We start from the raw sequence: 23,582 nt of genomic DNA, 5'->3' as shown, positions 1-23,582 counted from the left end.
TAATTTAAAAAAAAGAGTTAACAGAACTGAGGTGAAAGTTTGTAGGCACACTGGTGGGCTTTATGTAGAAGGGTTGCGTCTCTTTTGCCTGATTGTAGAGTGGGGATGGGCACTGTGTCTCACTGGGGAAGGTCTCCCCTGCCTGGTATTGTAAAACAGGGCATATAAATCCACCCTCGGGGCAACTTTAAACAAAAGTGCTAAAGGGAGCCAGTAGGGTTGCCTGAGCCCACACAGGGTGAGGTATAAGCAGGAAGCCAATGTCCAAGGGCTAACAGAAACAACTGTCTTTCTCTCGCAAATCTCTACATAACCCACAATTTCCTGAGACTGAGCTGGGTTAATTCAAACAGCAGAGAACATGAAACCAAAGTGGGGGAGGTATAAAGAGGGAAAGAATCCTTTTTAAAAACTACAACCTACAAGAAAAGCTCTTTTGCCCAAACTCTAGACCACAGCCTCCTTGAGATTACCTGTCAAATACAAGTCTTAAAAGTTCTCTCCACAAATAGCAAAAAGGCTTTAGCCATCTGAACAGATTAACTTTCTCAAGCTGCCAGAACAAAATGTGGATCCAACTATTCTTTTACAAACGAGTAAGTTTTGTACCATTGTACCCGTCGCATGATTAAAAAAAATTTTTAATGAAAGCTTTAAGATCTTTGTCTGCCTGCTCACGTGTGTGTCTATATGTGCATAGATGTGTCATTCCCCCTCCCCGATGGTACTGACAAAATTAGTTTGTAAAAGAGGTCCATTTAAACGGCTTAAACAAGCAAGTACTTACATAAAAATTCTCAAAAATATAATAGAAACTAACCCAAAATTTTTTTTCAAGTTAACATGATATAAAAGAATCCTTGGTAAACAGAAGCTTATTTAAGTTTGTGGCTTAATTAAAACAAGCATGTCTTCAGAGTTATCAGCACTGGCTATAATACAGACATGCAGCTTTTATTCTACCTGCGTAATCAATCAAATAAGTTCATGTTATCTCTGTTCTAAATTTTTTCAGAAAAATAAATATATAGCTTGAGATGATAACTGACTTTGTCTAATATCTCATGAAAGTTTTCACAGGTAATCTGAACATATTTGTTAGTAACAAGTAAAATTAAATAGATGTAAGCAGGATAAAAAGTTTTTAGGTAAATCTTTTAACAGTAATTATGTGTTATGGTATATGTATACTTAAAAACAGCTTTCAAAATCTTTTTGGTTACCAGAATCCTCAAAGTTTTGCTAAGCTGAGTTAAATGATGAGTTAAGTTAAATTCACTGAATATCTAGATCATTTCCAAAGAAGACAAAAAATAAAACATTAGTTACTGAACATAAGTCTGTCTACTACTGGCTTCCTATTATAGAGAAACTAAAGAAAAGTTAGGGTCTGTTAGTAACCATGTCTCATGTCACATTGAAAGATTACACTATTTAAATGGGTACGTGTTTACAGAAATTATAAAAGGTATTTATAAATATGCCAAGCCAAAAAATGTTAATAATAGTTCACAATTACTTGCTTCTTTATTTTCACAAGAAATTAAGGTTTCTAGTTAATATATGTGATTAATGTTACTAGAAATAATAAGGAAAACAATTCTGTATGCAAGTAAAGTGAAAGGTATTTTGGGCTAAGAAAGGGTATGAGATATGGAGATGCATTTTTATTGAGGGAATGAAAGTGATTTTTGCCCTACAGCTGATTATTTCTAAATGAGAAGGAGAACAAGGGACAAAAAAAATGGACACAGAAAGTTGTAGAAGGTTTGGGAAAAAGTAATCTTGGAAAATGAATTTTACATGTGATCACACTGGCTAAGATAGGAATAAATTTAATCAAGTGAATGAATTTCATTATCAAAGGTACACTGATGCAAAATTAGAATCCGTTTTTTCTCCTTTAGAGAGACAAAGTCTTATTATTGGTCTGTTCTTAATAAGAAACTGTAAACAAAGGTTCTTCTTTACCTTTAATGTAATCTGTCTAGAAAAAACAAAGATTTTATGTTTTGTCTTTATCAGGTCTCTAATTAGAAGAAAAAAACTGAGTCTTTTCAATATTAAAAGAGCTAAGGCTTTTTACAACTATTTAAGTTTCTATATTTGCCTGCAAAGTCTTTGTCACCATGGTTAAATGAGCAACTAAATATTGTTTCACAATGACCTATGATCCTATTTAATCAAGTGTTTAAAGTCTTCTAATATTTTTCACAAACTACCTCCAAATCAAATCCTATATGAAATCTTTTTTTTTTTTCCCAACCTGAAACCAATTTTGAGGTTTTTAGAGGGCCCCTGGAACATTTCAAAGGATTTGTTCTCTCTCCTTATAAAAGGGAGATATTAAACTAATTAGGCTTATTTGACATGTTAAATTACATGGGAAGCAATGTTAAATAAGTAATACTAAGCTTTCTTTATTCTGTCTCTGTATAGGTATATATTATAAATGTTCCAGAAATCTTATGAAATCCCTAAAATTCTGACATACCCCGATATAATGTTGTCATCACAATTTCAACTGTTATCTTAAAACATTGTACGTCACAAAAATAACTATACTTCCTTATCAAATGAACTCCAACAATGGAATGGCCATTTTTAAAGTCTTTTTTTCCTCATTTACAGAGAGTTAATTGTTCTACTCAGATGCTTTTACAAAAGCTTCCTGCAAATGTATTTTATCTTCAGAAAAATTCATGTATAGGAATCTAACAAGTACTCTAAAATACAAGTTTCTTGTTTTTTTAACATCTCTATTGGAGTATAATTGCTTTACAATGGTGTGCTAGTTTCTGCTTTCTAAACAAGTTTCTGATACCTTTCAAGTCATACTGCTGAACTGGGTAAGAAATTACAGAACTCTGATGGAAAAATGGATGACTTTATATAAAACCACTAACAAAAGATCAAGATCAACAAGAATTAGTTACACAGGACTGAATAAACTGAGGAATATGATTATAATTTTATGACTTTTTGTCTGAAATATTACTGGCTTTTTTAATCTTTGTTTTCCAGATATAAGGAAATCTTTCCTCTTACGCTATGACTAAAGCAATTTGGTAAATTATATCTTTGTAAGCAGAATTGAAACACTTACCTTTTTCCCTCTACATGATCCCTCCAGAATTTGGAAACTCCTAGTGAATACCCTTTTTCTCTTGGCAATATAGTTATATTTACATAAGTTCAATAAGAATCTGTTCTCATCATACCAGGACACAATTCTGAAACTGGACTTTGACTGGAATGCCATATTTGAGAGAGACATGCATAGATTCAGATATGACCAGACAGCTTTAAAGAACTAAGGTTGACTTTATGGAGCCAATAAAGTCCTTTGGGGAAAAAAAAAGCCTGGTACTTTGACTACAGGGTTCCCAGCAGCTTCATCAGGTAAGTGAGGAAGGTCACTTCCTGGCAGGTGCAGGAACCTCAGGATATTTTGGGGACCTCGAGAAGAGAAGAATTCACCCAAATCTATAGGTATTACAGGTCAGTCTAATAGCAAGTCTTTGGCTTGGCTTTCAGACCTTGAGAGACATTTAGAAGTTCAGTCTGGAGACTCCTTATGAAAAGTTCTAGCAAAGCCTATTTAAAAGAGCCTATACGATCAATCCCTATTCTTGCTGCACTTATGTAAACATCAATAACTGGACAGAGTTTAATGAAACTAAACTTATTTTGCAAACAAATTAGTCTTCAGTTAGCTACTTTGGTAGAAATGAGGGTCATTTTAGAGAGAAAAATTGTTTCAGTAATATACCTTTGTGGTTATTAGATTCTAATACTATCTTTTGTCTTTGAGGTTTGTTATCTACCTATAAACTGGACTAGATCCTGAATTCTTATAGTTTCTTTATATCTGGCTACAACTCTCCAAACTAACATTTCTAACTTCTCCCATCCTTTTGACTTGGAATCATTAAGAGCTAAAACTGCCCTTTTTCATGAAGCCCTATAAACTGAAGCTAGACAACTTGATATAAACTTCAGAGAAATCACCACAACAGCTCATATACAGACAACCTTTGTCCTATTGCTGTACTGGGCCACTCAGGCAAGATCACCAGAGACATCTGTACAGCAAACTAGGAAGATCTGTCCGCCTGTCACTAGCTGCCCTCACTCCATCTGAAGCTGCTTCCAGGAGGACAGCTAAAAATCTTCTCGACTGGCTGCCTTCAAAACTGAGAAACTGGGATTATGGTTTGCTCCCATCCATCACTGATTTTCTTTTGCTTCCATAGAAGTGCCTCTTATTAGACAACCTGGTTGCTTGCACCAAAGGCATAACTTAGGGAGCCCACCTGCATCACTGCCTCCTGAAATGAGTTTAACTGGACTGACCTATTGTCAGGACTAAGAGACTGGTTCAGAGAGATGGAACAACCTACAAACTCAACTTCTGGACTGTGAAACTTCTTTGGAGACATTTCAAAGGTGAGACTGCAGGAAAGCAAAATTTGCCACCCCCAAACGCGTCTCTTAGGCATGAGGATTATTTTAGGCTGATTATTGTTAAGAAACAGAAGACTCAGGAAGTCTTTCTTTTTACCTCTTCCTTAGCAGCCTAAAGGAATTTGGATAAAGAGCCTGGTTCAGGATGAGAACTAATCACTAGAGATGTCTGCAAAGAATATGGGCAAGGTGAGTGGAGGGAACTCGGCAGGGCCTAGAGATCAGAGTCCACTCTGTGTCCCACTGTCTCTGCCCGGCTCAGCAAACATTTGCTTACCAAACATTTATTTTTCCATCTCCATGTGAATTGCCTTCCTCCCTTCTGAAGTCCCAAACCCCCAGTCCCCCGACATCCTCTTTTGTCTTTAGCTGAAGGTGGTATTTAAGGTGAGGGCTTAGGCCATTTTGGTGGGTTACTCACTTTTCCTGGGTCTCTCCCATGTATACATGTCATTAAACTTCTGTTTTTCTCCTGCTAACCCTGTCTCATGTCAATTTAATTCTTAGACCGGCCAGAAGAACCTGCAAGGGCAGAAGAAAGTTCTTTTCCTTCCTCACAGAGCCATCCAGCAGTGCAGCTCCCCCTGGCTGCACAGAACACAGTGCCCTGACATCTCAGGGCAGCACAGACGTTCCCTGACTTACGATGCTTCAACTTAGGACTCTGACATTATGATGGCGTGAAAGGGATACAGGTTTAGCAGAAACCATACTTCAAATTTTGAACTTTGATCATTTCCCAGGCTAGCGACATGCAGTGTGATCCTCTCTTGTGACGCTGGGTAGCAGCAGCAACCTCAGCTCCCCGTCAGCCCCGCCATCACGAGGGGAGACAACCAGTACACTTCCAACCACTCTGGACCCAGACAACCAACCTGCTTGTCACTTTCAGCACAGTCTTCAGTAAATTATGTGAGATGTTCAACACTTTATAACAGAATAGGCGTTGTGTGAGATGTTTTTGCTCAACTGTAGACTAATGTTAAGTGTTCCAGGTAGGCTAGGCTCAGCTATGATGGTCAGTAGGTCAGGTGTATTAAAAGCACTTTTGACTTACATTATTTTCGACTTACAAGGGGTTTACTGGGATGCATCCCCACCATAAGCTGAGGAAGATCTGTATTGCCATGTCCCCACAAGATCCCCTGAGCTCTTCTATAAGAAAGAGTGGGTTCTGTGAGGAGGAGGGCTAGCAGAGAAAACCCAGCCTGGCCTGGGGCCACACATGATTAAGGGGAATACTCAGCCTTCCTCTGAAACCTCCCTCCAGGTTCATTCTTCTCAAATGGGGATTGGCAACCCTGGGCCTGCAGGCTCAGTCTGGCCTGCTGCTTGTTTTTGTGTGACCCACAAACTAAAAATGGTTTTTGAATTTTTAAATGGCTGGGGAAAAAAAAAAATCAAAAGAAGAATGATATTCCTTGTCATGTAAAAAGTATGTGCAATTCAAATTTCAGTGAAAACAAAATATAAACTTTTATTAGAACACAGCCACGCCCATTCATTATATATACAGACTATGAGTGCTTTGAGTCCTTGATGACAGGAACAGAGTTGAGTCCTTGAGACAGAGACTACATCGCCTGCAAAGCCTGAAATATTTACTGTCTGGCCTTTTACTGAAAACATTTGTGAGCACTTGCTCTAAAGAATACACAAAAACATAAAGGAGAGGAAGGAAGAACAGAGACAAGGACAAGAAATGGGAGGGATGGGGTATACTTCCTGGTTTCAAAACTTATGAAAAGCCACAGGCATCAAGACAGTGTGATGCTGTCCTAAGCACAGGCATATAGATCTACGGAACAGAACTGAGAGTCTGAAAATAAACCTATTCATCTATGTTACACTGGTTTTTGACAGGAGTGCCAGGACCTTTCAATGGAGAAAGAACAGTCTTTTCAACAAACAGTGTCAGGACAAGCGGATCCACCGGCAAAAGAATGAAGTCAGATCCCTTCTTTACACCATGTACAAAAATTAAGTCAAAATGGATCAAGACCTAAACGTAAGAGCTAAAACTATAAAACTCCTAGAAGCAAAACAAGACTAAACTTTCATGCCCTTGGGTTAGGTAAAGGATTCTCAGATATCATACCAAAAGCATGAGGAACAAAAGAAACAGATACATTGGAAGTCATCAAAACTAAAAACTTTCATGCATCAAAGGACACCATCAACAAAATGAAAAGACAACCACAGGACGGGAGAAAATACCTACAAATCTGATAAGGGACTTGTGCCCAGAATATACAACTCTTAAAACTCAAAAATAAAATAAAATAATAACCCAATTTAAAAATGGGCAAAGGATTTGAACAGACATTCCTCAAAGAAGATATACAAAAAGCTAGTAAGCACATGAGAGGATGCCCAACATCATTAGCCATTAGGGAAATGAAAATTAAAACCACAATGAGATACTACTTCATACCAACAGGAAGGCTATAATCAATAAAACTGATGTAGGACCCAGCAGTTCCACTCTTAGGTGTATAGCAAAGGGAACTGAAAGCAAATGCCCACATAAAACTGGTACATGATACTCACAGCAGCATTATTCATAACAGGCAAAAAGTAGAAACAACCCAAATGTCCATCATTGGATGAAGGGGGACACAAAATGTGATCCATCTATACAGTGGAATATTATTCACCCATAAAAGGGAATGAAGCTTTGACACCTGCTACAAGATAGGTGAACCTTGAAAGCACTATGATAAGTGAAAGAAGTCAGACACAAGAAGCCACATACTGTAAGATCTGTATGATTTCATTTATGTGAAATGTCACAAAAAGGCAAGTTATACAGAAACCCACAGAGAAAGAAAGGAGATGTCTGGTTCCCAGGGGTTAAGTATGAGAAGACGTGGTGTCCTAACTGCTAGCCCCACCCTTCCCCTCATTTTCTGTATCAAACTCTTTCAGACATGTGACCCAAGACTCCGCTCAGGTGACACCTGACCTCCAAGAAGGCCTCTGCACACCCACCACCCCAGGGACCCTTCTCTCTCCACACCTGATCTCTGGCATCATGGTGGCCTGAAACACGTGACTCTTTTCCCAGTGAGACCAGGAAAATAGTGCAGCAGGGCCTTGGTCCTCTCCGTTCCATCCCTAGCACTGTGCACAGTACGTGGAGGTTAAAGAGAATGAATGAGTGCGTGAGTGAATAAATGGAGAGAAAGGAGGAAAGGAAGAAGAGAAAAAGAGAAAGAAAGAATAGGCAGGGAAGGAGGGAGAAAGAAATACATCAGATTCATTTTGGTTATGGTGAAACAATATAGGAGTTCAGTAACATTTTACCAAAAAATAACAGCTCTTTGCGGCCATGCTGTCTGCCTGTGTCTCACTCTCAGCTGGAACACAAAAGGTCTTCCAGAATCTCAGGTCTGATACCCTCCTTTCATACACCAGGAGACGTCAGCCTGCTCTAACCCTAACCCTCAAGTTCACAGACGAGGGAAGCATGGCTCCCAGAAGTGAAAGGGCACAGCCAAGTTCACCCACCACCCAGGCAGACAGTGCCCTGGAGGGATGGGCATGTCACCGCCGGCTGAGGGCCAGGGACCCAGCATCGCCCTTCCAGGCACAACTGGGGCTCAGAGAGTCTGTTCAGCCGCCCCACACCCTGAGCACGGCTGGCGCCTGAGCAGTCGGGGCCGCGAATGCCTGTCTGAGCACTGCAGGCGTCTTCCTGGAAAGGCATCTGGCAGGAGGCAAGCAGTCAGGTGCCGGCTCCCCACCCCACCAGGCAGCACACACCTTACACGCGGAGGTGTCACGCCTCGTGCTAACGCCAAGCTGTTGCGTCTCCTCGTGCTAAAAACGGTGCCATGTTCCTGCCTTCATTCCTTCCCTTCTCTCCAAATAGAAACGGCTGTCTGTGAGCTCCTGAACTCACCGCCTTCTGTCGCCTGCGTGGTGCCCGGCCCAGGCAGGAGACGTGGCCCTCGCGGGCCTGCGGGGGAGCACTCAGGGCTGTAGGGCATCCCTAGAAAATGGCTTTAGCCCCTGGGAAATCAACCTTGACAGATGCTGCGTCTCAATACAAAGCTCTGGGATCGAGCATGGCCCTGACCGAGCCATGGGCCCCTCTCTTGCCCGATCCTAGCAGCGGTCCCACGAGCGAGGCCGACCTGAAGCCCGGAGACCAGCCCGGCCCGAGCACTTGAAGGGGCTGGCTTTGTGGGGTCATCACAAGACCTTGGGGCTGGGGGGCACTTCTGGGCACCCAGCTGTAGCTCTGAGATGGGGCACAGAGGGAAGGATGAACGAAGGGCAGCACCCCTCCCCTCTCGCCACCAGACACACTGCCCCGCCATTCTCGGGGTGCAGGGCTGCCCCCGGGGCCCAGGTCTCCATTCTTGGGGCTCACTGACCAGCCACTCCCTATTCGGGGCAAACAGAGAAGCAAGAGCAGTCACGGAGCGCTTCCTACATTGCAGGCACTCTGCTCAACCCTCCACATCATCTTCCAAGCTGTTCCTGTTATCATCCCCAGTATGCAGAGGCCTGGAGAGGCCGCAAAGGAGTGGGTGGGATGGGGCTTGACTCGAGCCCGCACTCCTGCTGCCCCAGCGCCTCAAAGGCCCGGAAATCGACGGCATCTGGTAAACTCACCTATCCCCTAACCCCCTTGATCTAGGGAAGGAGTCTGGGAGGAATTAAAAGGGACACCCCGCTTGAGGGCCTCAGCACTGGGGGCAGAGGACACACCCTCTGGCAGGCGGAGTCAAGCAGAGGGGCCGAACTTCAGACACCAAGGCAGCTCAGCTGGAATGACAGAGGGCGGTGGGCAGAGTTGCTGATTTCCGGCTTCTGTAACAGTTCTGGGATCTGGAAGCATTTTCATGCAAACACCCGAAAGCTAAACTGGAGCCTTTGATCCTACAGTTCTCATTATTTTCCTGTTAGGAGACTTACTAAAGAGAGTATTCCAATTAGTGGACATTACAGCAGAGGAAGGAGGCTCATTATGTTGACTATTATTTTCTCTCAAGACATTCCCTTATCCCACATTTTTTTTTTTTTAACTGAAAAAAGCTGCCGGGAACTTTGGCGCACCACACAGTGACAGCGGTAATTACCCACGGCGGGGGGCCGGGGGAGGGGGGAGCAGGCCCCAGCAAAGGCCCTAAGGCATCGGGCGAGCCCGCTTTTCAGAAGAGTGTGGCCGGAGCGGCTGCGCAGTGCGCCCTCCTCTGGGAGCCAACCAGCCCCGTTCCAGGCTGGCGGCCCCGGAACCCGCCCCCATGACGCCTGGCCGACGCCAGCACCCCATGCCCCGTGCCCACAGCTGGCCAAAGTCCGCCCGAGGGGAGACCCGCCAAAGCTCTTCCCTAAGAGTAATACACCGCCACAACACTGGAGAGAGTTCTCCGCCCACCGGCCTTGCTCCCCTGGAAGAACGCAGATCACGCAGCAAGCACGGGGAGGCTCACAGTGACACGTGGAGATGGAGGTGATGAGTCCAGCTTCCTGGCCTCAGGGATCAGACGCCTGCGGCCGCTCTGTGTTCTGAGTTTCCACGGTATTCTTCTGTGTAAAGTGATAGCTCTCTCACCCACTTTTTTTTTAAACGTTTAAGCTAACCAAGCTCTTGTCATTGATACGTGAATGATCCAGACTAAGATGGCCCTGTACTTGGACTTTATGGGTTAAATAGAGGGCCTGACTCAGGGCCTATATCGTGTGAGCTGCAGCTGCGAGCGCGGTGATGCTGTTTCGTGCCTCGTGTCTTGTTTCGGGGCTCCTATTTGGGGCCTTCCCTCCACTCCGGGATGCCCTGCCCAAAGATCAGGGTGATCTTTGCCTGATCACCCTTCCATCAGCCCAAGCATCTCTTCTCCAGGAGGAGTCTTGATTGAACACCCCCCTACCCGGGCCTGAGCTAAGTGCCCAAACCCTGTCCTTCTACGCTGACCACGAGGTATTACAATGACAGCATTTACCCCCCAAAAGCATCCGTTACCTCCACCGGACCATAACGTTCCCTGAGGACAAGGGTCAAGTCTTAGAATACAAAGAAGTACAAAGAGCTGTTAGGCAACAATACCAGCCTGTTGAACGTGTGAATGGGGAAGACGATTCACCCAGTCCGGGTTGCCAATAAGCCCCAGGACTTACTCCCAGGCTGACCAGTGAAGAAAGGTCTTCCCCGATGACCTCGCTGGAAGCAGCTCTACATGAACACACCCCAGTGCCCTCCACCACATCACTCATTTTATTTGCTTCCCAGCACTAACTTGAATAAAACCACAGTGCTTGTTTATGGAGCCTCTGCACTAGAATGTATGCTCCGTGGGAAGAGGGATTGTATCCATTTGTGGTCACGAGTACATCCCCAGGGCACAGAAGAAAGTCTGGCACAGAAGGTACTCAATAAACATTTGTTGGTGGGGTCCTTGTTTGGTTGGTTCAAAGAATGAATGAATGAACGAATGAAAAAATAAACTACCAGAAAGAAGCTTGTGAGCCACCCATCCCTGCACTGTGAGCGTTACCCGAGCGAACAGTGCCAGCTAAGGGCATGGGTAACAGCTCAGAAGACCCTGGCCACGAGAGCAGCATCACTGAATTCTTAACACTCTGAAGCAGAAAACGTCTACTTCGTTATTTCTTGACTTTGTTTGACTCAGGGAGAAAATGAAAGCATTTTACATAACACAGAAGGACTCATTTTCTGAAACTCTGCAAAAGGTCAGATTTTTTTTTTTTAAGGAGGAATGAATGTTTCACTGTCTGACGTGTTCTGTCAGAGTTGGGTTTTTCATTCCAGCGCCGAGCCAGAGAGCATCACTCTCGCACCGCGGATCGATCACGGCAGTGTAAGAACAAAAGGAAGGCGCCAGCCCCTGAGAATGAGACAGCAAGGAGGACTTTCATATTCTCCTCCTCCCAGACCCCCATGGCTCAGGTTAACAGGGTGACACCATCCGGGTCTGCACCCATGCGACACCTGCAGGGGGTGTGGCCATTCCTCCCTCTCATCTCTGGGGCCTTGGGAGCCCACAGGACCCTCTGCCTCTCTTGCCTGCCTGGCTCATCCCGGCTCAGCGTTAAAGGCTGGTTCAGGCACCACTGCCTCCTGGAAGCTTCCATGACCTCTCACCACCACTGGCAAAGAGAGTGAGGGTCTCTCCTTATTCTCCCACAGCAGCTTCTGCAGAGCTCACTTACGGCACTGACACTAATGAGGACGACAGGAGTGATACAGTAACGACCATCATGTACCAGACATGAACTATACGTAGCCCAGGCACTATCACCAAGTGCTGTACATGTAATCTCATTTCAGTAATTTCACTTAATCCTCATAACCCCTTTTTGAGCTTTGTACCACCGTTCCCACGTTATAAATTAATGAACTGAGCCTTGGGGGTGTTATAAAACTCGCCCAAGGTTACAGCTCTCTCAGGGCAGAGGTGTGATGTCATCCCAGGAATGACCTGATTCCAAAGTGGTGTGTCTGATGTCAAGGTCATTGCTGATCTGGTCCTCTGTTCCCTGCAGCCAACAGCATGCCAAGTTATCTGTGTGTCCCCTGGAGGCTGGGGACTTCACAGTCATTATTCTAAACTTCACCACCACCTGAAAGTTGGGTGATACTGCCCCCAAAGTGTAGATGAAGAAAGCAAGGCACGGGCAATTTGATAAGGTGCCTGTGGTCACAGAGCAAGAAAACAGGAGGGTCTGACTTGAACTTGTATTCATCTACTCCAGAAATCCAGGCCTTTCCTACTATATCACACTGCCGCCCCCTTCTCCAACCACAGACGTATTTAGAAAAAGAATCTAAAATACAGCATAGGCCTGAAGGATATTGTGGTTCTCTGTAATTATTCAGGACGGTGAGAAACTGGAAAAAACCTAAATGTTGAACAACAGAAATTGTTAAATTAATCAAACAGGGAAAGCAGAGACTAGTGGCTTTAGTGCTTTGGCAGCCTACGTAAGCAAAGCGACACCTAAGCCACCGTCAGTCCCTGTAACGGCCTCAAGGCTGAGAACAACCCATCACAAATAGCCAGCAAGCCTGTCCCAAATAATGCAACCACTCAAGCTATAGCCAATCAAACAATTTCCTTGCTTCACTGCCACATCCTCTCTATGAAAACCTCGCCCAGCTCCTGTTGGTGGAATGCTGAGAACCACTTCCAGTTTGGTGCTGCTTGATTGGAATCGATGCTTGTTCAAATAAACTCTTGAAAAATTTAACATGAGTCAGTTTATTTTTTATCAGAATGACCAAAGAAATTAAACTGCCATGTTAGAACATTAGACAGCTGTGAAAGATGATTCTGACATAAAGTACAGAGTGACATGGCAACAATTACGTGAAATTAAAAGAAGGACACAAAAGTTCATCCATGGGATGATTCCATGCAGAGAAAAAACACACAGAGAAAAAACACATAGAGAAAGGTCAAAGGAGATATTAATTGTAATTGTACCTATGTAGTGGGACTGAGTCATTTGTTTTCCTTTGTTCTAACTTTCTTTTATTTTCCAAATTTTCTACAATGAGCATATGCTACTTTTAGCATTTTTTTAAGTTGTCTTTTTTTTTTTTTTTTTTTTTTTAAGCAAATGGCTATTATGTACTAGGGCTGAGTCCTAGCTTATTTTAATCCTTGAAATGGACGCCATTCTGAGTTCTGATTAAGGGTAATTCAAGCCTTTGAAATATCCAAATTGTCTCTGTTGATTTTGGGAGGCGAATAATTGCATTTTATACTAAACTTATTTGCAGCTCAAATACAGCTCAAAACCTTGTTTTGATTACTTGTTTAGGGAAAGAGTAACATCAGAAAATGTGTAAGAATCACATTTGCATGATGGGTGATGAGGCAGGGAATTACAGTTGGGGATAAAAAGAAATGGAAAAAGAAACCCTGAATATTCAACAGCATGTCTTTAATGTAAAGCCTACTCCTGCATCCACATTCAAACCCAACACAGTTTCTTTCCCCTCCACACAATCTCCCACGTCCTCAAAAGCGAAAGGTGCATTTGGTAAATGCAGCTGGGGTCCACGTGTTTCATCTGATTTTCTTTAAGCAAACTGCCCTGGGAGCTTGCCCTCAGAATGGTTCTCCTTTCTCCTGCCTAAGACAGCTGGCTTCTTCTTGTCTCGGCATCATTTTCAGCACAAGAGAATCCCGCTGCTTGAAGCCACCAAGACACTGAAAAGGACCCCTGGGCTCTCTTCCCCGCAATCTCCCCCAGGGGTCTGGCCTTTCCTGATCCCAGACCTGGGTGTTCGGCAGTTTTATTAACATCAAGCAGCTCCAAATATGGCTCATTCTTTAGGTCGCTAGGTTTTTGATTAACTACCAATTGTCAACTGAATAGAAGTTACAAAGTCAAGAGTGATTCCTGCAGCTAAAACACATTTTTCCTTTTATGAGTGATATTCTTGTTTGCTTTCCCCATTATTTGTCACAAAGAAATGGCCATTTTTGAGATAAAGTTAGAAAAAAGATAAGGAAAAAGGAAGAAAACATACAAAATCTCACTGCCCAGAGAAAATCATCTTTGGTTCATATCAAAGACCACAAACCTGGCAGCCCGTGCAGGTTAAAACTTTTAATTACTTGCCAACAGTTAAAAATAAGAGATTTTAGTGTTTAAATCCAGATTTCCATTTAAAATAAAAGGCCTGAAAGATCAGAGGACACAGAGCCCAAATTCCTGCATGGTGACAATCGGCTGGCACTGAGAAGTAGCTGACCTGAGTCATTTCTTGCCTGGGCTCTGTGGACGTCGAGGTTTACCACAGCTGGTCTAAAACTTTCCATTTCATTTTCCTTATGCTAATGTACACATTTAAAAATGTTTACGTTATTTTTTTAAATGGGATTAAATGATATATTCTGTTTAGGTTACCTATTTTCCCCTGTTTTGTCATATATAAGAAATAACCTTCCAGGGCTTCCCTGGTGGCACAGTGGTTAAGAATCCACCTGCCAATGCAGGGGACATGGGTTCGAGCCCTGGTCCGGGAAGATCCCACATGCCACGGAGCGACTAAGCCCATGCGCCACAACTACTGAGCCTGCGCTCTAGAGCCCGCGAGCCACGACGACTGAAGCCTGCGTGCCTAGAGCCCGTGCTCCGCAATATGAGAAGCCACCGCGATGAGAAGCCCACGCACCACAACAAAGAGTAGCCCCACTCGCCACAAGTAGAGGACGCCGGCGTGCAGCAACGAAGACTCAAAGCAGCCAAAAATAAAACTAATAAATTAATTAATTTAAAAAAAAAAAGGAAGGAAGGGAGGAAGGGAGGGAGGGAGGGAGCGAGGAAGGAAGAACCTTCCAAGCTTGTTAGGGAACTGTGGACCGAAACTGCTCACCTTGGGCACTTGTATAAGTTGTCTCAAAACAGGAGGTCCCAACAAGGAACACAGAACTGACAAGCTGCCACCAAAACCAACCAGAAGAATTCGGGAGGGGCCAAAAAGAGGGAGGACGTGCCAGCTCATAGTATGTCCTGCCAACCTGCCAGAAACACCTGTGCTGGAATCTGTCTTGACTGAGGGAGGTGCACATGACCAGGAAGGGCCCTGAGTCGGGCCAAATATGGGTCAAGCAAGATGACTGGCCAGAGACAAGCTGGAAACTGACCCCACTTCCATAAACCCTGAGACTGCGAGCGAGCCACGAGGCAGAGCTGTCCTGTTCTCTTACGCTACTGCTCTCCGCTCGAGTGCCCTTTTCAACAAAATCTTTTATATACTTTGTCAGTAGGTGTGTCTCCTTGGACACTTCATTTCCGAGTGTTAGACACGAGCCCGCTCTCAGGCCCTGGAAGGAGTCCCCCTCCCAGCAACAAGCTGATGTAAGAGCTACATCATCATGTTTAACGGCTATAGAATACTTATCTATCTTGGCTGATTTTTCCAAGAATAAGCATTACTTTTTGAGGTATATCATATTATTACTCCACCAGATAGTCCAGTTCCCCTCTCTGCAGGGCCCCCTCTCGCAATCCTCCCTGTAAGAGGATTATGCTTCCTGGTCTGTAACCATCAGGCTTGACCACGTGTCTTGTGGAAGTGATACGTGTTACTTCTGAGCACAAGCTTTCAGAAGCAAGCGTGATCTGCCATCTTCTCTTCTGCCATGAGAGCAGGATGCCCCGGCTTAGGGCTGCTTCTTTGCTTTAGATCCTGGCATGCAGACGACATGGCGCATAAACACAGCTGACCCGGGATGGACGTGTAGCATGAGTTGGAAACAGACACATAATAAACTTAACGTTGCCCACTGCCAAGATTTGGGGAGTGTTTGTTACAACAGCATAATTTAGCCTCAGCTGATCAATATACTAAAGCATTAAAACTTTTTAGAAATGAAATAACTAAAAAACTGAATAAAACCATCTTAAAAGGTCTCTGGCCAGTGCCCAAGCCTGGCCATGAAGGTCACCTGTGCACCCCGTGCACCTGCTGGATCCAGGACAGGAGGGTCCACATTGAAACACACCAACTTTCGTGGCTGAGACAGAGGTGGTTATTTGCGTCAGTGGCATCCAAAAGTAGAAGAAAGCAGTACAAAAACCAGGTAGCTTTAAGCAGCAAGATGCTCACGATACGAAAGGAACTTAGAAATGAAGAGTGACCAAGGGAGGAGCAGAGCCCCGACACCCATGTGGCTCGTGTGCACTCAGGGACACATGCGCTTTGAGTAAGAACTCTCTGAGATCAACCATGCCTGGGTTTTGATCCTAGTTTCTCAACATGTGCTTGGTGACCTAGTTTTCTCCTCTCTTCCGGCCCCTCCACTGTCACCCAAAGCCCCGCTAGCCTAAGCAACCCACATCAGCCACACCTCATCCCCAGGCTCCCAGAGGGCTTGGTTTAGGGGGGAATTTTTTTATGGTGAAAAAATGTATATTTAGAATAAGCTGGCTGGGACTCAAGTTTAGATGATCCCAATTTTGTTGGCAACATCCAAAGCACCATAGACAGAAACCAGTTGAACATATGCTTCTTGTCTCCATCAGGCCTGATCAGGACATTGACCTTGGCCATGTCAATATCATGGAGCTTCGTCACAGCCTGTCTGACCTGGTGCTTGTTGGCCTTGACCTCCATAGTGAACACAAGTGTGCTGGTATCTTCCACTTTCTTCACAGCTGACTGGGCGGTCAGAGGGAACTCGATGATGGTGTAGTGGTCAAACTTGTTTCTCCTGTTAACCACAATGGGCACCTCAAACAACGTGGATTAGTCTTGCCTGCTTTTGTATTTAGACAGATGCGATCATCTGGTGTGTATTTTTCCACCTTTCCATTCAACATTGTTTGTAAGACTCATTCATATTGTTGGATGCCGTTATAGATCTTCATTCTCCTGGCTGTCTGGTGCTCTAATGTGTGAATGTGTCACAGATTATTTATCCGTTTTCTGTGGCTGGGCACGTCACAGTTGTTATTTTGCTTTTATTTATGTGGTTGATTAATAGTTGTTTTCCCCTCGCTAGACTGTAACTCCATGATGAGAAGAACCTGCTTTATACTTTCTCATTACTGTAATCCAATCCTAAATACAGCCCCTGATCCATAACAGGAGGGAAGGCAGGAAAGAAGGGAGAGGGGGAAGGAGGCAAGTAGACAGGAAGGGAACACATGTTACCAGTATGTCCAAAGACAGGACCTCACCCCCTGATACAAGGTCTGTTTCAACAATCCAGTTAAACAATTTCCTAATTCCTGCTTGCTGTAAACTCCTTCCCTCCTTGCATATTTCACATTAAATTAAGCCCCTAGGCTCTTAGGGGATTCCTGACTCTTATTGCCAATAAAGATATTTCAGTGTTATTAGTAAACATTTGTAGCTACCAGAAGTCTCTGGCTCCCAAAAAAAAAGCTCCTTACCAAGATTCCAGTTGCCTGGGGAGGGGCCCTAAGACAGAATATTATCATCTTCATGTTGTCAGCACATTCAAGAGAGAAAACCACTCACAATTCAATTATCTTTGTAGAACATGCACTGGTAGGAAAAAAAAAAAAAAGCAAACACAGAAGTCCTGCACAAGGTGGAGAACAGAAACTGATAAGGGGGCCTCCTAGGCAGGGCTCACAGGTCAGCAGCCACACCCTAAAGGGACCCCACCCTCCACTCTGGACCGGCTCTTCCTTTTACCGGCAATGAGGTTGACAAGGGGAAGTCACAGCATGTCACGTGGGAACAGAAACTGGCTTCTGGGATTTGTATAGTACACATCATCCTTTTAAAACTGAGTCTTTTCAATGCTACCTGTGAGGCTGTAACTCAGACACAGGCACAGGTGAGGTCACCTGTGGTCCTGATCCCCTCTGACCAACCAGTTCAGAAGACGAACTTACAACTTCACTCCATGGAGCTCATGCTCTGTGGTGAAAAGGTCGAATAGCCTGGACACGAGGCCCTTGCCCACCTCACTAGCTTCATCCTTCAGCCCACATGCCTTGACTCTTCGTGCAAATTCTTGTTAAGAATTCGTTTAATAAATATCTATCGACAGCCATTGGGTTAGGCAGCAGGATACAGCAGAAAAATAAGACAGCACTCGTGGAGAAAGTGAGAGAGAGAGACGATAAGCCAGCAAGCCCGTAAATAAATGAAAGCTAAGTGCTGCAGTGTGACGGCAAGATGGGCGCACGGAGGAGACACGGGTCTATTAAGTGTCTACTCTGTGCCCGGCGCCGTGCTTGGCACTTTTCTTCTATATCTCACTTAATTCTTGCATCCCTCCCACATGTGAGGTGGCTGGCGGCTACATTTTACAGATGAGGGACACATCTGGTAAATACACACAGCTGGTAAAAAACCGAGGTTGGCTTTGCTTCCTGATCCCAAGCCCAAGGTGTTAAAAGAAAAAAAACCCCAACTAGCAGAAGCCAAGCTGGCCACAACTTCTTTATTTTTCATGAAAAGAGCCAGAGGTACAAAGTGATGGGCACCACTCCTAAAAGCCAGGGCCAGGGTGGCGGAAATGAAAAGCAGCTAGTTTGTGCTTTTAGCAAGTCTAGGCAAAGATCTAGTCAGGTAGAGAGTACTCGCTAGGGTCCCAAGGGAGGTATGAGGACTAAACAGGGCTTTCCATTCCCCAGGCTCTGCTGGGTCCTTAACTGTGAATGCCTGAAAACCAGCTGTGACGTGCAGAAAACCTTCTCTTAACAGTGAACAGATTCCCAAATCTTTCCTGATATGATGGGGTATTCAAAGGGAACATGGGCCTCTTCTTATTCCTGCAGCTGTAATTAGAACTTTCCCATTGGACTGTTGTGTGAGTTTAAGGAGATTAAACGTGGTGAGAACTTGGCACAATGTCTGGTACATGAGAAGTGCTCAGGAAACACAGGTGCTCCCACCAGCAACCATCACCATCCTCAGTTATCGTCATCAACCACCACCACCATCCTCACCTTCATCCTCCTCCTCCTCATCAACCATCCTCATCCCCCCCACTACCACCACCACCACCATCATCTACATCCTCGTCAATCATCATCAACCATCCTCATCCCCCCCACTACCACCACCACCACCACCATCTACATCCTCATCAATCATCACCATCAACTATCGTCTTCCTCCTCCTCATCTACCATCCTACCCCTCCTCATCTGTATTCCACATCTCTCTCCTTCCTTTCTTAGGGAAACTCAGTTAAAAAAGAGGCAGCATTTTTCTCTTAAAGAACATAGAGCTGGAAGGTCATTTAGACCTAGGTTTACAGGTCATCCCTGCTACTCACCAGCTGCGTTACCTTGGGCAGGTTACTATACTTCTCTGACCTCCGTTTATCCACCTGTAAACAGAGAGGAAAATACTTCCCCTCATGGGGTGGTGTCAGGGAATCAGAATTATGGAATCAAAGGCTCAAAAAGTGTAAGTGCTTACAATTAACAGTGGCCTGTGTCTCTCTTTCCCACGTCCCTTTTTCACATAAAAATGGGCAGGGTCAGGGCAGACTTGGTAACATGACTCGGTTATTTACTTCCACAGTCCAGCATGAAGCTTCCTTTAAATCATGTGCTGCAAAATGCACTTTGTTTTCCTTTCTGCGTCTTCTAATAATTGAAGTGTTCAAAGCTCGTTTCCCTCTCAGTCTTCCCCGGCTCCAGGCTGTGTCCTGTTGTCCGGGCCATAGCAGGCTAGCAGCATCACAACCGCAGAGGTGAGATTCCTCTTCCCCACATGCACCGCCCTGTGTGACAGCCATCACACTGTCCTTCGGGACCTCCCGAGGGCCCCAGTCAAGCACCCGGCACCTTTCTCACATTCCGCCCTCCGTTGGCCCCGGAAAAAAGCGGCCCCCACGTGGCCGCCACCTTGAGCTGCCTCCTCCAGCTCTAGGCAGCCGGAGCAGTCTGGCAGAACGTCACTCGGTGGGGAAGTCTGGCACGGCGCTGGAATTCACAGTCTCTCAGGATGAGTTTGCCGGCGGCACAAGGAGATAACCTTTAAAGGTTGGACTCAGAATGCTTTTCTGTATCTGGAAGGGGTAGAAAAAAGATCCCAAACAAAGCAACAGCCCCTCTTCCCCCGCGCAACTGACTTCCTTAGGAGACTGAGGCTTCGCCAAGCCCAGACCAGGGAGGCAAAAACAAAACCAAAACAAAAACACAACAGCCTTCACGGCTGAAGTTCACCGGTTCAGATGAATGCTTACCAAGGTGATGCAAAAGCCCTCCTAATGCCAGTACAGTTCAAGTTCTAGAGATCACGCGAGGACTCACCCAGGCGAGGAGAGGCATCCACGCACCAATGCACAGGGCTGTTTCTTAAACACAGGAATGAAATAATTATTCCTGTGCCGCAGGCCTTGGGAAAACATCCATCACATAAACATAAACCACGACAGCTGACATCTGAACAGCTGCCTAATGGCTGACAAACTGTTTCTACATCTGTCTCCCTTCACCTCGAGTGAGCATCGGGCCGGAGCGGGATCTTCAGGTGAGCAAGCTGCAGCTCAGCGTCATGCAGTTCAGAGGCGCCAGACCGTGGTCTGGGTCTTCTGGCCACAACTAAACCTTAAAGCCCAGGAGGGACAGGCAGACACTTGTGCACAAATACTCCATCAACTGGAATGGAGGATGGCGTAACCTGGGTTCTGGACCCCCTGCTAGAGAGGAAGCTATTTCTAGGACTGGGGGCCGCCGTGTGCCTACGAGTGCAAACGTGTGGGTGTCAAGACCCACGCCACACACATCTTCCAACTCACGACAGCCCCATGAAGGAAGCAGCAGCCCTGTTTTTAAAGGTGAGAAATTTGTGATTTGGACAGGATAATAGAGATTCTGTTCTAAAAGGTCACCCAACTATGAACCAAGTGGCAGATCTGGGTTCACACCTGGGCTGACTGCAGTGTCCACATCTGGACCACCATCTCAGCTGCCCAGGAATCCTGATGGATGTGTACCTCTGGCACATCACCCGCTCTCCTCTCCATGGCCGCTCTGTGTGGGTGGGCGGCCAGATGGACAGACAGACCCAGCTGGCTGCAGTGCCCTGAGCCCCACTTCCCTCTGCCCCAGCCATACCAGCCTCCCAGTTCCTCTCGTGAACCAAGCCCCTTCCTGTCTCAAGGGCTATGTATGTATTGTTCCTTCTTCTTAGAATATTCCTCTTCTGCTTACTTAGTTAACTCTAAATCACCTTTCAGGAATGAGCAGATGTCCTCTGAGGATCGCTTCCTTGCCCCCAGTTACGTGGGCCCTTCTCTGTAATCTCTGGAACCCTGTGTATGATTCCTTCACAGCACGTACAGTTTGTAATTATTTATCCCTTCATATATAATTTTCACATTAATATGTTTAAAGTCTCTTCTCTGATAAGACTGCAAGCTCCATTGGGGCAGGGGGATCATGTCGACAACACTAACTGATGTATCCTCAGGACCCAGCACAGTGCCTGACTCACATGAGTGGCTCAATGAACCCTCACTGTCTGACCTTCATAAAAAGCCCCTCCTGAACTCTTACTCCCAGTACCTAAGGTGTTGGGGCAGGCGCTGGGACTGGTCCTTGAGTGTGTAAAGGGGATCACGGGAAAGTTTGGGGATTACAGATGAAGGCATGGGCTACCCTTGACCATTGAACTCTAGAGAAACTAAACTACTACTAAACCCAAGACAGCATAATACCTGGGCAGGTAAAACTTTCTGAACCAAGGCTGGGCCAGTTATAAGCAGTGAGGAAAACCGTTTGAATCAGTGAGAAAATTGAGGCAGAGGCTGAACCTCAATGACAAGGGGAATGACCCAGGAGGAACTGGTCATTTAGGGAGCAGTTTGATGAGAAATGCAACATGAGAACTCTGATGAGAGGGGCCTATCAGGATACACTGCAGCTGGAGAAATGGAGTCAAGATGGCAGACCACAGCCCTCCCACTAGAAACGTTCATCTGTCGATTCATGTATTGGTTTGTTCATCCATCCATCCATCCACCCACCCACCCATCCATCCACCCACCCACCCATCCATCCACCCACCCATCCATCCATCCATTTGTCTAATATACAATGAGCTTGCCTCCCCTGTTCTAGAGACTGGGGATACTGCAGTGAACAGAACTGATACTCAGCTGTGCCTCTGTGGACCTGACCTACTGGGTGAGCAGCAGGTCACAGCCTGTATATGGTGGCACACCATGGGCCAGGTCTAGACCTCAGGAGCCAGGTCCAGGCTAGAGGTATAAATGTGGTAGCCATGGCCATGCTGACTACACGAGAACCGTGGCATCAACCTAAGTGGCTTTTGCTGAACCACTGTGACATGGAACAAGAGGCTGGGGCACACTCCTTGCTCTGGGTCACCCTGGGTTAGGAGCAAGTCCTTCATATTAGAAAATACTATGCAGAAGCTTAAAAGAGTAAGGAGAAGAGAGGTCTATTTAAAGAGGAGGAGGGCATGTATCATATCCCATTTATGTCCAAGAAGAGGAAGGCCAATAAATGTTTGATAAAACCACAACAGCATTCAACGGCTCCACGTAGAGCAGAAGTTCCATGTCCCGGGGACACTGGCAATGTCTGCAGACATCTCGTGTCATCACAACTGGGGAGAAGGGAGAGGTGGGACCAGGTAAAGCCAGGGATGCTGCTCAACGTCCTACAATGCACAGGTGAGGCCCCATAACAAAGAATTATCTGGCCCCAAATGTCAACTGTGCTACAGTTGAGAAACCCTGGTGTAGAGATACTTAAATGTCACCAAACTGGCTCCCGAGACAACCCCAGGCTACGAGCAGCCTGCAGGCTTTGGGGGCCGTATGCTCTTTTGGCCAGTCTGACCCCCCTCCCCCTTCTGCTGGCAAGAGCATCCTCATTTCCTTTGGGGAAGCACCCTGCTCCCACTGGTCTGTAGCTTTAGGAGGAGGTATGCAAGTACAGCACCCTGGTGAACACAGAGATTAGCAGACAAGGGGCATGGCCCCCACCACCAAGAGGAAGCAAGGCTCAGATCCAGGGCCCTTGTCGGCACTGGGAGAAACAGATGCCTTTCCAGTGGGGGCAGCTGAGCTGAGGGGATACAAGCCTGGAGGTGCCCACAGACATCCTGCCACCACAGCCTGGCCGTGAACGGAGCCAGCCCAGAGAGCAAAACAACCCTCTCCAAAGACTGGAGACGGAGTCCTCATAACCTTGAGCTCCTGAAATTCAAGCTACGCATGCCCTTGGTCTTTTCCATTAGGCAGTCAATGAATGTCCTCCATTTCTTACACTGGATTGAGCTGGGTTTCCTTCTCCTACAAGGAAGACAGTGCAGGTATAGATAGGGAATTAGCGTCCTAAACAGAAGAATCAGCTGATCAGCTAGTAGTCCACGCTGTCCCAACTGGAGGATCCCTGGCCTGGATGTGAAGGGGGATCACATCGCAGGATCAGGCTGGGTCCTGCCGAGGAGGTGGCTGCATCAGATGCCCTGTCATCCAGGTTATCAGGGACTACTCAGATCCACCCTCCACCTCCAGCCCGCGTACCAAGACATGACTCCCCACGGAAACCTGCCCACAAGGGACCAAGCACAGGGACCAGCAAACAGAAGCACCAGAACTACAGAGACCAGGGGTTTCCAGCTGTGACACTGTTGATACTCGGGGTCAGATCACTGT

The 23,582-nt window shown here is 45.8% G+C and overlaps 1 protein-coding gene across 5 annotated transcripts in view; it reads right to left on the bottom strand.

Annotated features, from left to right (window-relative positions):
* Nucleotides 1–23,582, bottom strand: part of SNX29 (sorting nexin 29) — a 550,106-nt gene that overhangs the window by 129,522 nt on the left and 397,002 nt on the right. Inside the window, exon 19 of one of the 5 annotated variants that reach the window (XR_004345667.1) lies at nucleotides 20,136–20,246. The exons of the other annotated variants lie outside the window; for them this stretch is intronic. The gene's annotated coding sequence lies outside the window, so the exon portion shown is untranslated. The remainder of the gene's footprint in view (nucleotides 1–20,135; nucleotides 20,247–23,582) is intronic. 5 annotated transcript variants of the gene reach the window in all.

Source organism: Phocoena sinus, chromosome 15, assembly GCF_008692025.1.
Source record: "Phocoena sinus isolate mPhoSin1 chromosome 15, mPhoSin1.pri, whole genome shotgun sequence".
Classification (NCBI taxonomy): Eukaryota; Metazoa; Chordata; class Mammalia; order Artiodactyla; family Phocoenidae; genus Phocoena; species Phocoena sinus.
This window is presented reverse-complemented; position numbering and strand designations above follow the sequence as displayed.